Source organism: Mytilus californianus, unplaced genomic scaffold (assembly GCF_021869535.1).
Source record: "Mytilus californianus isolate M0D057914Y unplaced genomic scaffold, xbMytCali1.0.p SCAF_1, whole genome shotgun sequence".
NCBI lineage: Eukaryota > Metazoa > Mollusca > Bivalvia > Mytilida > Mytilidae > Mytilus > Mytilus californianus.
In genome coordinates this window covers 11,230,561-11,245,044 of record NW_026262581.1, presented here as the reverse complement: position 1 = coordinate 11,245,044, position 14,484 = coordinate 11,230,561, and the positions used below count along the sequence as shown (strand labels likewise).

The 14,484-nt window shown below is 33.9% G+C and overlaps 1 long non-coding RNA gene across 1 annotated transcript; it reads right to left on the bottom strand.

Annotated features, from left to right (window-relative positions):
* Positions 1–8,445: 8,445 nt before the first annotated feature.
* On the bottom strand, positions 8,446–14,267 carry LOC127714105 (uncharacterized). Its single transcript, XR_007987559.1, has 3 exons — positions 14,157–14,267; positions 9,372–9,500; positions 8,446–8,562 (listed from the first exon to the last, which is right to left on the bottom strand). It is a non-coding gene; the product is annotated as an uncharacterized LOC127714105 (long non-coding RNA).
* Positions 14,268–14,484: the final 217 nt, after the last annotated feature.

Sequence of the window (14,484 nt, the reverse complement as noted above, 5' to 3'; positions counted from 1 at the left end):
TAGGACACACTTATATAAACACCTGCCTACCCTGTAGTAAAAAATGTTGACAGAAACACCTGAATCCACTCTGCCTACCCTGTAGAAAGTGTTGTCGGACACACCAAGATTTAAACTGCTTACCCTGTAAACATTGTTGTCGGACACACCTAGATTTACTCTGCTCACCCTTGAGACAGTGTTGTGGGAAACACCTAGATTTACTCTGTATACAGTGTTGAAGGACACACCTAAATTCATTATAAAATCTCGGTAGACAGGGATGTCGGAAACACCTAAATTCACTATGCTATTTTTGGGCCTGTAGATAGTGTTGTCGGACGCACCTTGATTCACTCTGCTTTCCCATTAGACATCGATGTCGGACACATCTAAATTCCCTCTGCTTACCCGAAGACATTGTAGGACACAGATATATTAACTCTGCCTACCATGTGAAAAATGTTGACAGAAACACCTGAATCCACTTTGTCTACTTTGTCTACCCTGTAGACAGTATTGTCCGACACACCAAGATTCACGCTGCTTATTCTGTAGACCGTGTTGTCAGACGCACCTAGATTCATTTTTGCTTATACTGTAGAGTGTTGTCGGAAACACCTAAATTCACTCTGCTTACTCTGAAGACAGTTTTGTTGGACACACCTAAATTCACTCGGCTTTCACTGAATACAGTGTTGTCAGACACATCTAAATTTGTTTATGCTAACTCTAGGCCTGAAGGTTGTTGTCAGGCACACCTTATTTCACTCAGCTTACTCTATAGACAGTGTTTTCAGATCAACCTTGTTTCACTCTTTTAAACCCTGTATATGGTGTTGTCGGACACACCTAAATTCACTCTGCTTTCCCTGTAGGCAGTGTTGTCTGACTTTTCTAAATTTTATACTTACCTGAGGCCTGTAGATAGTGTCGTCGGACAATTTTATATTTACTTAGCTTCCCCTATAAACTGTGTTGTCAGACAAACCGTGATTCACGCTGTTAACCATGTAGACAGTGTTGTCCGACACACCTAGATTAACTATGCTTACACTGAAGACAGCGTTGTCGGACACACTTAAATTCTCTCTGCTTATCATGTAGACAGTGTAGTTGAACTCACCTAAATATACCTTGCTTATCCTGTAAACAATGTCGGACACACCTTAATTCACTCTGCCTACTCTGTAGACAGTTTTGTCGGACACATCTAATTTACTCTACTTTCCCTGAATGCAGTGCTGTCAGACACACCTAAAATTTTATGCTAACTTTAGGCCTGAAGAAAGTGTTGTCAGGCACACCTATATTCACTCAGCTTACTCTATAGACAGTGTTGTCGGATAAACCTTGATTCACTCTGTTGACCCTGTAGACGGTGTTGTCGGACACATTTAAATTCGCTATAATTAACCGAGGCCTGTAGATAGTGTTGTAGGACATTTCTATATTTATTCAGCTCTTCCCCCTGTAGACTGTACAAACCTAGATTCACTCTGCTTACTCCGTATACAGTGTTTTAAGACACACCTAAATTCAGAATGAAGTCTCGTAAGACGGGGATGTCGGAAACACCTAAATTCACTATGCTTTATTTAGGCCTGTAGATATTGTTGTCGGACACACCTGAGTTCACTCTGCTTTCCCTTTAAACAGTGTTGTCGGACACATCTTAATTTACTCTGCTTCCCCTTTAGACTGTGTTGTCGGACACATCTAAATTCACTCTGCTTACCCGAAGACAGTGTTGTAGGACATACTTATATAAACATCTGCCTACCCTGTAAAAAATGTTGACAGAAACACCTGAATCCACTCTGCCTACCCTGTAGACAGTGTTGTCGGACACATCTAGATTCATTCTGCATACAGTTAAGACAATTTTGTCAGACACACCTGGATTCCATTTGTTTGTAGGTCATGACATTTGATGTATGAAAATCAAAAGATGCTAACCTTGTAGACAGTGTGGCATGACACATCTGAATTCAATAATTTAGTTCAAGGCAACAGATGCACGATATCAGAAAGGACGCTTACTCTGTATACAGTGTAGACAGACACACTCTGATTTAACTCTGCTTACTCTGTAGACAGTTTTGTCGGCCACACCTATATTAACTCAGCTTGACATGCATACCGTGTTGTCAGAAAAACCTTGATTCACTCTGTTTACTCTGTAGACAGTGTTGTCGGACAAACCATGTTTCACTCGTCTTTTGTCTTTAGACAGTGTTTGTAACACAATTGTGTTCCATACGTTAATCATCCGGAAGTAACTAAATACAGCAAATCCGAAACGATTGCATGTAACCTTTAGACACTTAATAACAATCTGTACGAATATTATAGACATATACCCTGCAGCCAATAAATGACCATGTCTACTGTGAAATAACATGTATCCGTCAGGGGTTAATTGCATAGTTTGACAATTAACCACAGACTAGTATTACTCCACAACCAGACTACTACGTAACCGGCCTACAGCTATGGGCCATTGTGTAACGATGGATGACCCCTCTGAACTATATAAGATCCAGCTTTGGACTCGAAGGATAGATTCGTACAGAGAGAATCCGACAGGAGATTCCGCCAAGGTCTCCCCCCTTGTGGGTAGGCTGGAATTAATTCACTAACCATCCGAATTACTCAGTCTGGACCGAACAGTTATACCACTATATGATCACGTGTCTGTGTGACGATATGAACATTCGAACAATTCAACTTTAGAGACAGTTTGTGAACAATCTAACATTTGAACTTTAGAAACAGTCTTAACTTTGTAATTACATAATAAAAATTATTTATCCACTTACTGACTTCGTTACAAGTCGTAAATTTGGTGCCGAGACAGCAGGATCGACTTGGAATCACGCTTAAACAACGCAAAGGAATATAAAACGTAAGAACTAAGTTACTTTCATTTTTTTTCTTTATGGACGATCAAGATATTTCTATGTCAGTGCAAAAAGTAGAAATGGCTTTTCAAGGGATGGCACACATGTTAAGTACAGTTTTTAATTTTAAAGGGAGTGAGGCCGTATATTTAAAAGGCTTAAAATCAGAAGTTTGTTCAAGAGCTGTGGTTCGCACGAAATTTTTATTAGTATTTTTAGAAATTGTTCGTCAATTTAAGAATTATGAATACACATATTCTTAAAACAATTGAAGATAATTTTTTAGTTATTTTTATATGCAGTTATTTAATAGATAGGATACTTTATATATAATAAGTATGATTCTTAAAAATAAAACTTTTTTTTTAGTTTGAAGAAGCTAGTTTTTCGTTTAGAGTAAATATGTAAAAAAGTAAAATGTCTGATACTATAGCATTTTTTCGTATTTATGGTTTTTGATCATATATAATATGGGTTGTTTTCTTGAAGATACATTTAATTATTCTAGAAAATATATATCTTACGTAAAATTAGCAGAGCACCGGTATATATGAAGGCTGATTTAGAACCTTTGGTAGATGAAGTTAAGGGTACATTGTGGGTTCATATGTTTGCGATATTTTAGCCATTGACGATTATGGTTTACGCAGTTGGGTAGTGTGTATGCACGTTTGTTTAGAGAAAAACAAATAGTCTATAATTTTAGATTCCAACCCCTTCTTCGGATGATTAACATAAGTGATGTTAAGTAATTAAATGGTGCAAGTTGTTTTATGGTGTTAGATTACGCCTTATTTACATAAAATAAATGTTAATAGATAAAGAGAAGTATCTTCAGAAAATAGCACATTAAAGATAAATGTTGATATGTTTTGCCCTAAGGGATTTACAGTATTTTTGTGGTAGATCGATATTTGTAAAAAATGAGAGACATATGAACTTCATGACTAATGACAACATTTAAGTGAAATAGATAATTGATATTAAAGGAAAACTAGCATTAAAATAAAATAGATTTTTTTTTTTTTAAATTATGAGGATAATTATCAAAAATTAAAATAAGAATAAGAAAATAATCAATTTAGTAGTAAAACAAATAATGAGTCTAAGCAATGGGTTTTGTTCATAAATAAGCATAGAAAAAACTTTAAATTGTTTTGGTTTTTAAGAAATAAGTCAAGTTTAAAAAAAAAAGAATGAATAAAATCTCAACAATATTGAAATGTATAACAAAGAAAAGGCAGTTAGTTGCTGAAGTTTAAAAAGCAAATTAAAAAAAAAATATATATATAAAAAAAGAAAGGAAATATTTTGATGAGGAAACTATATACTAATTTTGGAAAAATGTAATAGATTAAGGAGAAAGACATTTTTTTTTTCGCAACAAGGTGTTGTAGTCAAATATGAAATATAGAGTCAGTAACTTAGTTTGTGCTAGACGTAGTTAAAATTTTATCAATGGAATCTTACATGAATGATTTTTTTTAAGAGTAATGAGAATAAATCTGTGGTGTATTTTTAGCGTAAGATTAAATAATGAGACACTAAGGTTAAAGAAGTAAAAGTATTACAATTGGTAACGAAGTAACACATAAAAATTTTAGTATTTATTTTTATAGGTATCATGTAGGTGTAGGGTTATATAAAATGATCGAATTGAACTTATTTGATTGTAAATTTATAATGATTTTCTCACGTCTTGTGTAAATACACATATTTTTTTTTATAATGTAGGATTCTCAAACTTGTAGAAGTTGAATACAACAGTTTCCCCCTTTTATTTTTTGTTTGTTTTAAACAGATAATTCGATATAAAAAAAGAACGTATTGATTTATATATAGGAATTGTTTTACAAAATGTTGCTAGGCTTGAATAACCCAGCGACCTAAAGGCGAGTGAACAAACTATCAATAATCTGATTGATAAATAAAAAAGAAATAAGAGGAAGTTAACAAGTTTAAGTTTTTCCAAATTGAGATAAGTTTATCAGTGGGGTTTAGGTGCGATCTTCATTGGAATAGCCATATTTTTGTACTGTTAATTTGTTCAGAATGTATCTTGGTTGGCCAAAAAGAAAGGTGTGAGTTTTTGTTCTAATGCCACGAACAATGGGTACAAAATGGTGTCTACGTGATTGGTTGGGACAGATGTTACTGATTCCAGAGAGATGTCTTCCTCTGCGCCATTGATCAAGGACGAAACTTAACCGAAGGCCGATGTTAACAGCCTCTTAAGAAGGATGAACTAACCAGCTAGATGCGTCAACTACTTCGTAATGGAGATGATGATGACAGACACATGTACAAAAGTGGGCCCTTTCCAGCAGTTGATGAACAATATGCTATAATGGTGACGGGAAAAAGTATGCACAATATATATCCAAATATTGAATTTATGAATCATATGAACTCTATGTGTCCAGATGTTGGACTTGCCGCATTTTATGAACTATAGATATGTGGTGATGGTTAAGGGAAACCTTACAATAATTAAACTATTAGAATAACCTACAGGAAGAAAAATACCGTATTTTATTGAACTTTCGTTCTATTTTGGATGGAAGGCATTATGTAACACAATTGTGTTCCATACGTTAATCATCCGGAAGTAACTAAATACAGCAAATCCGAAACGATTACATGTAACCTTTAGACACTTAATAACAATCTGTACGAATATTATAGACATATACCCTGCAGCCAATAAATGACCATGTCTACTGTGAAATAACATGTATCCGTCAGGGGTTAATTGCATAGTTTGACAATTAACCACAGACTAGTATTACTCCACAACCAGACTACTACGTAACTGGCCTACAGCTATGGGCCATTGTGTAACGATGGATGACCCCTCTGAACTATATAAGATCCAGCTTTGGACTCGAAGGATAGATTCGTACAGAGAGAATCCGACAGGAGATTCCGCCAAGGTCTCCCCCCTTGTGGGTAGGCTGGAATTAATTCACTAACCATCCGAATTACTCAGTCTGGACCGAACAGTTATACCACTATATGATCACGTGTCCGTGTGACGATATGAACATTCGAACAATTCAACTTTAGAGACAGTTTGTGAACAATCTAACATTTGAACTTTAGAAACAGTCTTAACTTTGTAATTACATAATAAAAATTATTTATCCACTTACTGACTTCGTTACATGTTGTCGGACATACCATGATTAAATCTGTTCATCTTGTAGACATTGTTGTCGGACCGACCTAGATTCACTCTCCCTACCCTGTAGACAGTTGTTGGATACACCTATATTCACTCAGCTTACCCTGTAGACCGTGTTGTCAGATAAACATTGATTCACTCTGTACCCTGTAGACAGTGTTGTCGGACACACATAGATTCACTCTGCTTGCTATGTAGAGAGTGTTGTCAAACACACCTTAATTCACTCTGCTTACCAGGTATACCCTAGGCCTGTAGACAATGTTGTCAGATAAACCAGGATTCATTGTTTACACGACAGTGTTGCCATACACACCTTAATTACCTATGCTTACCATAGGCCTGTATACAGTATTGTCAGACACGCCTTTATATTCACTCAGCTTACCCTGTATACAGCATTATCAGATGTATCATGATTCACTCTGTTTAGCCTGTAAAAAAATTGTCAGGTAGTCTTTAATTCACTCAGCTTTTCATGTAGACAGTGTTGCCATACACACTTAAATTCACTAGTATTACCCTAGGCCTGTAAATCGTGTGGTCGTACACACCTATATTCACTCAGCTTACCCTGTATACTGTGATGTCAGAAAAACCTTGATTCGGTGTTTACCCTGTAGACAGTATTGTCGGACAAACCATGTATCACTCGTCTTTTATCTTTAGACAGTGTTGTCCGACATACCATGATTAAATCTGCTCATCTTGTAGACATTGTTGTCGACCCACCTGGATTCACTCTCCCAACCCTGTAGACAGTTGTTGGATACACCTATATTCACTCAGCTTACCCTGTAGACCGTGTTGTCAGATAAACATTGATTCACTCTGTACCCTGTAGACAGTGTTGTCGGACACACATAGATTCACTCTGCTTGCTATGTAGAGAGTGTTGTCAAACACACCTTAATTCACTCTGCTTACCAGGTATACCCTAGGCCTGTAGACAATGTTGTCAGATAAACCTGGATTCATTGTTTACACGACAGTGTTGCCATACACACCTTAATTACCTATGCTTACCATAGGCCTGTAGACAGTATTGTCAGACACGCCTATATATTCACTCAGCTTACCCTGTATACAGTATTGTCAGATGTATCATGATTCACTCTGTTTAACCTATAAAAAAAATTGTCAGGCAGTCTTTAATTCTAGGCCTGTCTGTAGATAGTGTTGTCGGACAGACCTAAATTCACTTTGCTTTCCATGTAGACAGTGTTGTCGGACACATATTGATTCACTCTGCTTAACTGTAGACAGTGTTGTCGGACACACATATATTTACTCTGCCTACCCTGTAAACAGTGTTGACAGAACACCTGGATCCACTCTGCCTACTCTGTAGACAATGTTGTCAGACACACCTAGATTCACTCTGCTTACTCTGTAGACAGTGTTGTCGGACACACCTAAATTGACTTAGCTTTCCCTGTAAACAGTGCTGTCAGACACACCTTAATTCACTCTGCTTTCCCTGTAGACAGTGTTGTCAGACACATATAAATTCACTCTGCTTACCTCGAGACAGAGTTGTCGGACACACATAGATTTACTCTGCCTTTGCTGTAAGCAGTGTTGACAGAAACACCTGGATTTACTTTTAGATTTCATGAAAACAGATGTATGAACATTAAATGATGAATACCCTGTAAACACAGTGTTGTCTGACAAAACTGGATTCATTGTGTTTGGAATTTAGAAGATTCTCTTCACTCCTTTGTTTGTGTTTTTGCTGAAATTATGATGTTTAAACTTAATTTTTCAGCATCCTGAATATTGTCTTATTTTTGTAAACTTCTGATTAATATTTCAAACTTTTTGCTTTTAAAAATATCAGTCAAAGGTGAAAACACCTTGGTGCCTCAGGGTTTCTGCCTATATCTGAATCTTAAAAAAATATACATAAGATCGAAATTCCCAAACACATCAGTAACTTAATGCTTGTCTTATATAAGTGTAAACACTTCCAATGTTAACATTACAGCTGATAAGTGACATTGTACTGCATATGCAATACCCTCAGAATGCTTGTATAATGAACCTTACTTTATGGGATGGGTTTTGCTCATTGTTGAATGCAGTACAGTGACCAGTAATTGTTCACATCTTTATCCTTTGGTCTATCTGAATAGTTGTCAGGTTGTCACATTGACAATCATAAGACACCTGATTATGTTTAGATCTTACTAATTTTCATGTAAGTCAAAGGTACTCCCTATTTAAGCAATCAACAATTTACACATCTTAAAATTCTGATAGACCCATGATGCATTGAGAAAAATTTGAACAGGGCAGACAAAACTCAATCTCTCAGAACCCAGTAATAAATCTGAAAGTGTATAAAAATTGTCATTGTAAATAAGGCAACAGTCATAAAAATAATGATTCTTTTAATATTTTAATAATCCTTTCAACTCTTTCCATTCTACATATCACAGGTAGCTAAGTTCTATGGTGTCATTGGTCTGGTTTTACTCTATGATTCACATTCTGCAAAAACAAAGATAACAAAATCATGAAATATTCATTGGTCAGTACTGGAGGTTCATATATGCAAAAGAAGCACAAAAATGGAAAATACTTTTATAATCTTTAACTGTTAAAAAAAATGTAAAGTATGTCAAATGATCATTCTGTACCAAATAAATTTTACAAACTAGACCGAAAAGTCAATTTTAATATCTTTCTTCTGTTAGCCTAAATAAATAGTTTCCTCATTTTCACTACTCTCGGGCAACGGGCTAGGGACTTAAAGTACAGATCAAATGACATCAACAATATCAATAGGAAGGACCTTTTAAAAACTACATACAGCTATCATTGAATCAATTTAGGATTTTTTTTATGCATAAATGACATATCAAGAATGACAATACACCAAGCAATAAAAGTGATTTCAAAGTGCCTTTCCTGGATGTCCAATATATTTCAATGCAATAACATGCATAAACTCATTGTAACAATTGATATAAATACAAATTGTAACATCAATAAAAATATAAATACTATAAACTCAAACTTTAACTGATATGAAAGGGAATGTCATATGTTAACATTGTCACATGACAGTCTATTCTTTTCAAATAAAATTTACATGTACCTTGGTGACAAACATTTTTCTATAGCTCAATTTGTTTCGTATGATGAGAGCAATACATTGTAATAGTGATGGTATTCAATACAATGGATTGACTTCCTTTTATTAATTTTTAGACAGTTGATCATTTTCTGTCACTTGTATTTATGTTTTCTGCCTACCAAATAAAGATTTTCAAACTTTTAATGAGAGAGTGTCTTACCTTTAAAACATTTAAGACGGAATGACTTTCTGGGCTGCTGCCTCGATAGCTTGTTCTGCTTCAGCCTTTGCCATCTCTCTGGCAACAAAAATAGCTACTAGGAATACACCCCAACTTTTACCCAAAGTCCTAAAAGACATTTCAAAACATTCAAACAAATTTAAATAATTTCAAGTCCTAACAATATTTTTGCAAAGCTCCAGACAAATTTTCAAGAGCAAATGGCTTCCATGTCTAGCTGGCGCTGTTAAGTTTGTGTTTTGGTATTACCTACTTTTTATTTGGCTTTCATCCCTTAATTTAGGGCAAGTTTTTGGTTTGATCATTTAAATGTTTTTGTTGTTTTTTCTCCCCATTACGTTAGACTTAACTGCATACAATACATTGCCCTTAAATCAATTTGGTAGTTTCACATTAAGAAATCATATATAGCAGTTAAACTATTATTAATTAAGATGTTATAATAATATGAACACTTTTGTATAAACTACTGTGAATTTTGTCTGGTATAAAAATAGTGAAGGAGAAAAGTCTCTGTTTTTGTACATATATATACGTACATGGTGAAAAGAGTACAAAGACCTTTATGAATTTGATAGTTTGAAGTACTTAGTCAGTTGATTAGCTTTCAAGGAAAGGATATTTAATGATCAGATTATATTTCAAAATTGGAATAAATATACATGTACTTTGATCAAGGAGAACCTAGTTTTTACTTTCTGAAATGTAGACATACATGTATAATTATCATCACTCCACTGGTGTAAATTAAAGAGCTGATTAAATGATTTATAGTGAAACTGTTTATTGTAAAATTCTGCATGCGTAGGTCTTTGTCTTTAACAGTATCAAACAGTTTGGCCTTAAACAAGGGAAATAACTCCAACATGAATTACCTCAATGGAAAAATTGATATGAACTCCATGTAGATCACTGCAGAAAAAGGTATAGGGACAGTCAGGCGACAATCAATACATTTTTTTAAACCTAAACTGGCAATGTCTGAACGATAGTTAGATGCTTAGAACTGCTTTTTGTGTAGGGTTTTTACTATATATAAAATGAGTTATTTGAAAAATATATAAACAACTTTTTTTATCATGTTTATAGACATGATAGAAAATGAAATATTTTTTCTCAGTGAACCATATATGTTCATTTTCCAGGTTTAAAAAAGTTACTAGCCTTGAAAATAGCAAATTTTTCAAGGTTTTCATAGGCTAATACAGCTTCTTGGTCATTCAGTTTAGGACTGTTAATCTTTTGTCCAAAAATTTGCTGTGTTTTCATATTAATTTGTGCCATTTCAAGTATAACATGTATAACATGGGAATAAAAAAATATGAGTTGTTTAACACTATGACTAGAAAAGTACCCCTCATTTGAAGAATACATTATGATAATTTACTCATTATGGGGAACTATGGGTAACACGAATCACCAAATAACACCGTTATTAGCCAAATAACACTTGTAATCACCGAATAACACTTGAAATTTTAATATTAGCACAATATTGGTGACATTTAAACATTGATAATTAAATAATATTGTATTATAAGTGTATTTTATAACTTAAAAATGATTTATAGAAAGCAGGTAAGTTCATAAAGATCGCATTAAATATTAGTGTGTACATCCAACATGGCGACCAAGGAAAACACAATGGGAAGAATAAAAGAATGATTGCATACAATCCCTCAACGTGTTCATTTTAGACCACCAAAGTGGAGCCCTCACGCCACGTCAAAGCAATGAACAATGTGAGGGTTGGCGCCTCCCCTTTTAAAGAAAATATGGAATATTTAACTGTTTACAATAATAATTTTTTTTTATAGTTATTAAAAAAATAATATTATAATCAAAAGTTTCTACTTTTAAATAAAATATCTGTGTATTATTTATTTTTTTTTAATTTAAAAATGGAGAGAAACCAAGCCCTTTTTAAAACTACTAAGATATCCTGCACAAGGCACGGGCTTATCTGTTATAGTCCGCGAAAACAATTTATTTAGAAATTATTGTAAAAAATTAAAACTACTAAGATATCCTGCACAAGGCATGGGCTTATCTATCGTAGTCCGCGATAACAATTTATTTAGAATTTTATTGTAAAAAATTAAAACTACTAAGATATCCTGCACAAGGCACGGGCTTATCTGTCATAGTCCGCGAAAACAATTTATTTAGAATTTTATTGTGAAAAATTAAAACTACTAAGATATCACGAGTCCTGCACAAGGCACGGGCTTATCTATCGTAGTCCGCGATAACAATTTATTTAGAATTTATTGTAAAAAATTAAAACTACTAAGATATCCTGCACAAGGCACGGGCTTATCTGTCATAGTCCGTGAAAACAATTTATTTAGAATTTTAATGTGAAAAATTAAAACTACTAAGATATCCTGCACAAGGCACGGGCTTATCTGTCGTAGTCCGCGAAAACAACATTTTATTTAGAATTTATTTAGAATTTTATTGTAAAAAATTAAAACTACTAAGATATCCTGCACAAGGCACGGGCTTATCTGTCATAGTCCGCGAAAACAATTTATTTAGAACTTATTGTTAAAAAATATTTCTTATAATAGTCCTTGGTCACCGAAGATGCTGTCTAGTACGGACTCTCTATCTTTTTTGTTGATTCCATCCTGCGGGGGGAAATAAGATCGGATCGGTATCTTCATTGCGGCACTCAGTGCATACATATGCATCATGTCAGCGTATGTACCAAATTAATTTTAAAACTATTCAATTAAAGACTTAAAGCTTGGTATTTGAACAACAAACGTTCACAGGTTAATTTTATCTAAATAAGAAACAAGTTAAATATAATCGAATAAGTGAAATTAATGTCTTCATTAAAATTAAATATGTACAATTTCACATTTGTTCTTTATATATTTCATATACATTCTAATAAATATTATGTTGAAAATATACTTTATAAAATTACTTACCTTTCTAGGGACTTGGCCATGACGTACTCAGTCAGGGGTGCTATTTAAACAAGTGATTTCATCATCACTTATTTCAGTGATTTGATAAATTCAGTTATCACCTATTTAAGTGATTTTAGTGTTTTCTTTGATCTTCAAATGCTAATTTCATTGATTTTCCATATTTTCACAATCTTTTCTATAATTTTCCTACATAAATCAATTATCCCTTTTTCTTTGTATATTAATTTCACCAGTGCGCTTGGGCAGTAAGTTAGTGCGCTAAAGCTTTTAAAAGTACCCTTGGGAATTTTTCTGTAATCAAAAATTCATTAACTACTCTTACTATCAGACAAAGATCAACAATATTAGGTAACCTGATTGGTTTTCTTTAGAGTTAGAATGATCTACTTCAAGGTTATGACCTGATCTACAAACTATTCCAGTTTTTGCATATTTTAAAAAAACTGTAAAAGTGTCGGGCTTATCAAGCAAAAGACAATTTCTGCATGTACATACACATGTAGTTGTTTTTTCAATGGAATTGTTGTCTTTTTACCAATAAAAAAATCAAGCTTGTGGGAAAAATATCAAGAAAATGTTATAAACACTTATTAAAGTGATTACATTTTAACTTCTAAAATTACTTGTTTCAGTGATTTTAAAAAGTCTGTGTGAAAATTTTTAATACTTCACAGCCAAAATCACTTGAGGAAGTGATTCTGAAATCACTTGTTTAAGTAGTACCCCTGACTGGTACTTGTTGTCTGTAAAGCAGCAGTCCTTACATAGGAACTTTAGAGACACATCTGACCAGGCCGATAACATTGAATCATTCATTGGGACACAAGCACTGTGAACCCAACGATCACAACTACTGCACTGAATTGTGCAATCAACACAAGGATATAAAGCCATTTTAAAAATGGAAGACAGCACATATGTCTTCACATGTTTTTATACCAATTTTTGGTAACTTGTAAAAACATTAATATTTGCCAATGAAAATCTTTAATACAATACTCTGTATATACAGTACATTATTTAATATTTTATTTTCATAGCTTTTCCCTTTGTATGCATATGCAATCATTCTTTTATTCTTCCCATTGTGTTTTCCTTGGTCGCCATGTTGGATGTACACACTAATATTTAATGCGATCTTTATGAACTTACCTGCTTTCTGTAAATCATTTTTAAGTTAAACAATACACTTATAATACAATATTATTTAATAATCAATGTTTAAATGTCACCAATATGTGCTTATATTAAAATTTCAAGTGTTATTCGGTGATTACAAGTGTTATTTGGCTAATAACGGTCTTATTCGGCGATTCGAGGTACCGGGGAACTATTCCCGTTTTGCTGGTTGTCCCCAACCTGTTTTACATGTTTGAAAATAAATATTATTCATTTAATGATTCATATTCATGTAATCAATATCAAGAGAAAAAAATTCATCCCTATAGGGATTCCTAGGTCAGAGATGTTTTCAGAGAAGAGCCAAATAAGAACATGTACAGCAGAAAACAGCAAGTTGACCTCCAAATCCAAAACTGGTTTAGAGCTAGCCTACATGTAGTTTCATCTTTAGAGGTAAATCATAACATATCAAATACATCAGATTTAATTATTCAAGAGTAGTTCCAATGGTGTAAGAAACATTTATAGCTTCTGAGGCATGTGACAGCCTGTCGATGTGCAACAACCCACATGACCTGAGTTATGTCATGAGAAACGTATACATATAAAATTATGCAATATGCAAGACGTCCAAATTTACAGGAAGGAATGGTTACCTATAATAACGTTCGTTCTATATGAAAAAATCTCTAGTTACCAAACAAACGGGTTATTCCACAGATTTTTAGCTACCCCTTTAAAATCCATGTTGACTTTTGTGTTTTGTTCACCACACGCTTCTTCCGGTGACAGCACTGTAGTGGTGAGTGGAACGGATATATCGTGTGTTTTTTTTATGTCATGTTAAATTATGGCTCCCATGTAGGAGCACTCATACTTGAACAGTTTTTCCGTTTATACTTTTTTTTTCTTCTTCATATTTGGAATCCTTTCGAAGCACAGAAGTGTTTGAACAATAGTTCTTATATGATTTGCATATCTTCAAATATGGGATTGGTCCGTTAGAACTGAGACTATATATAGTA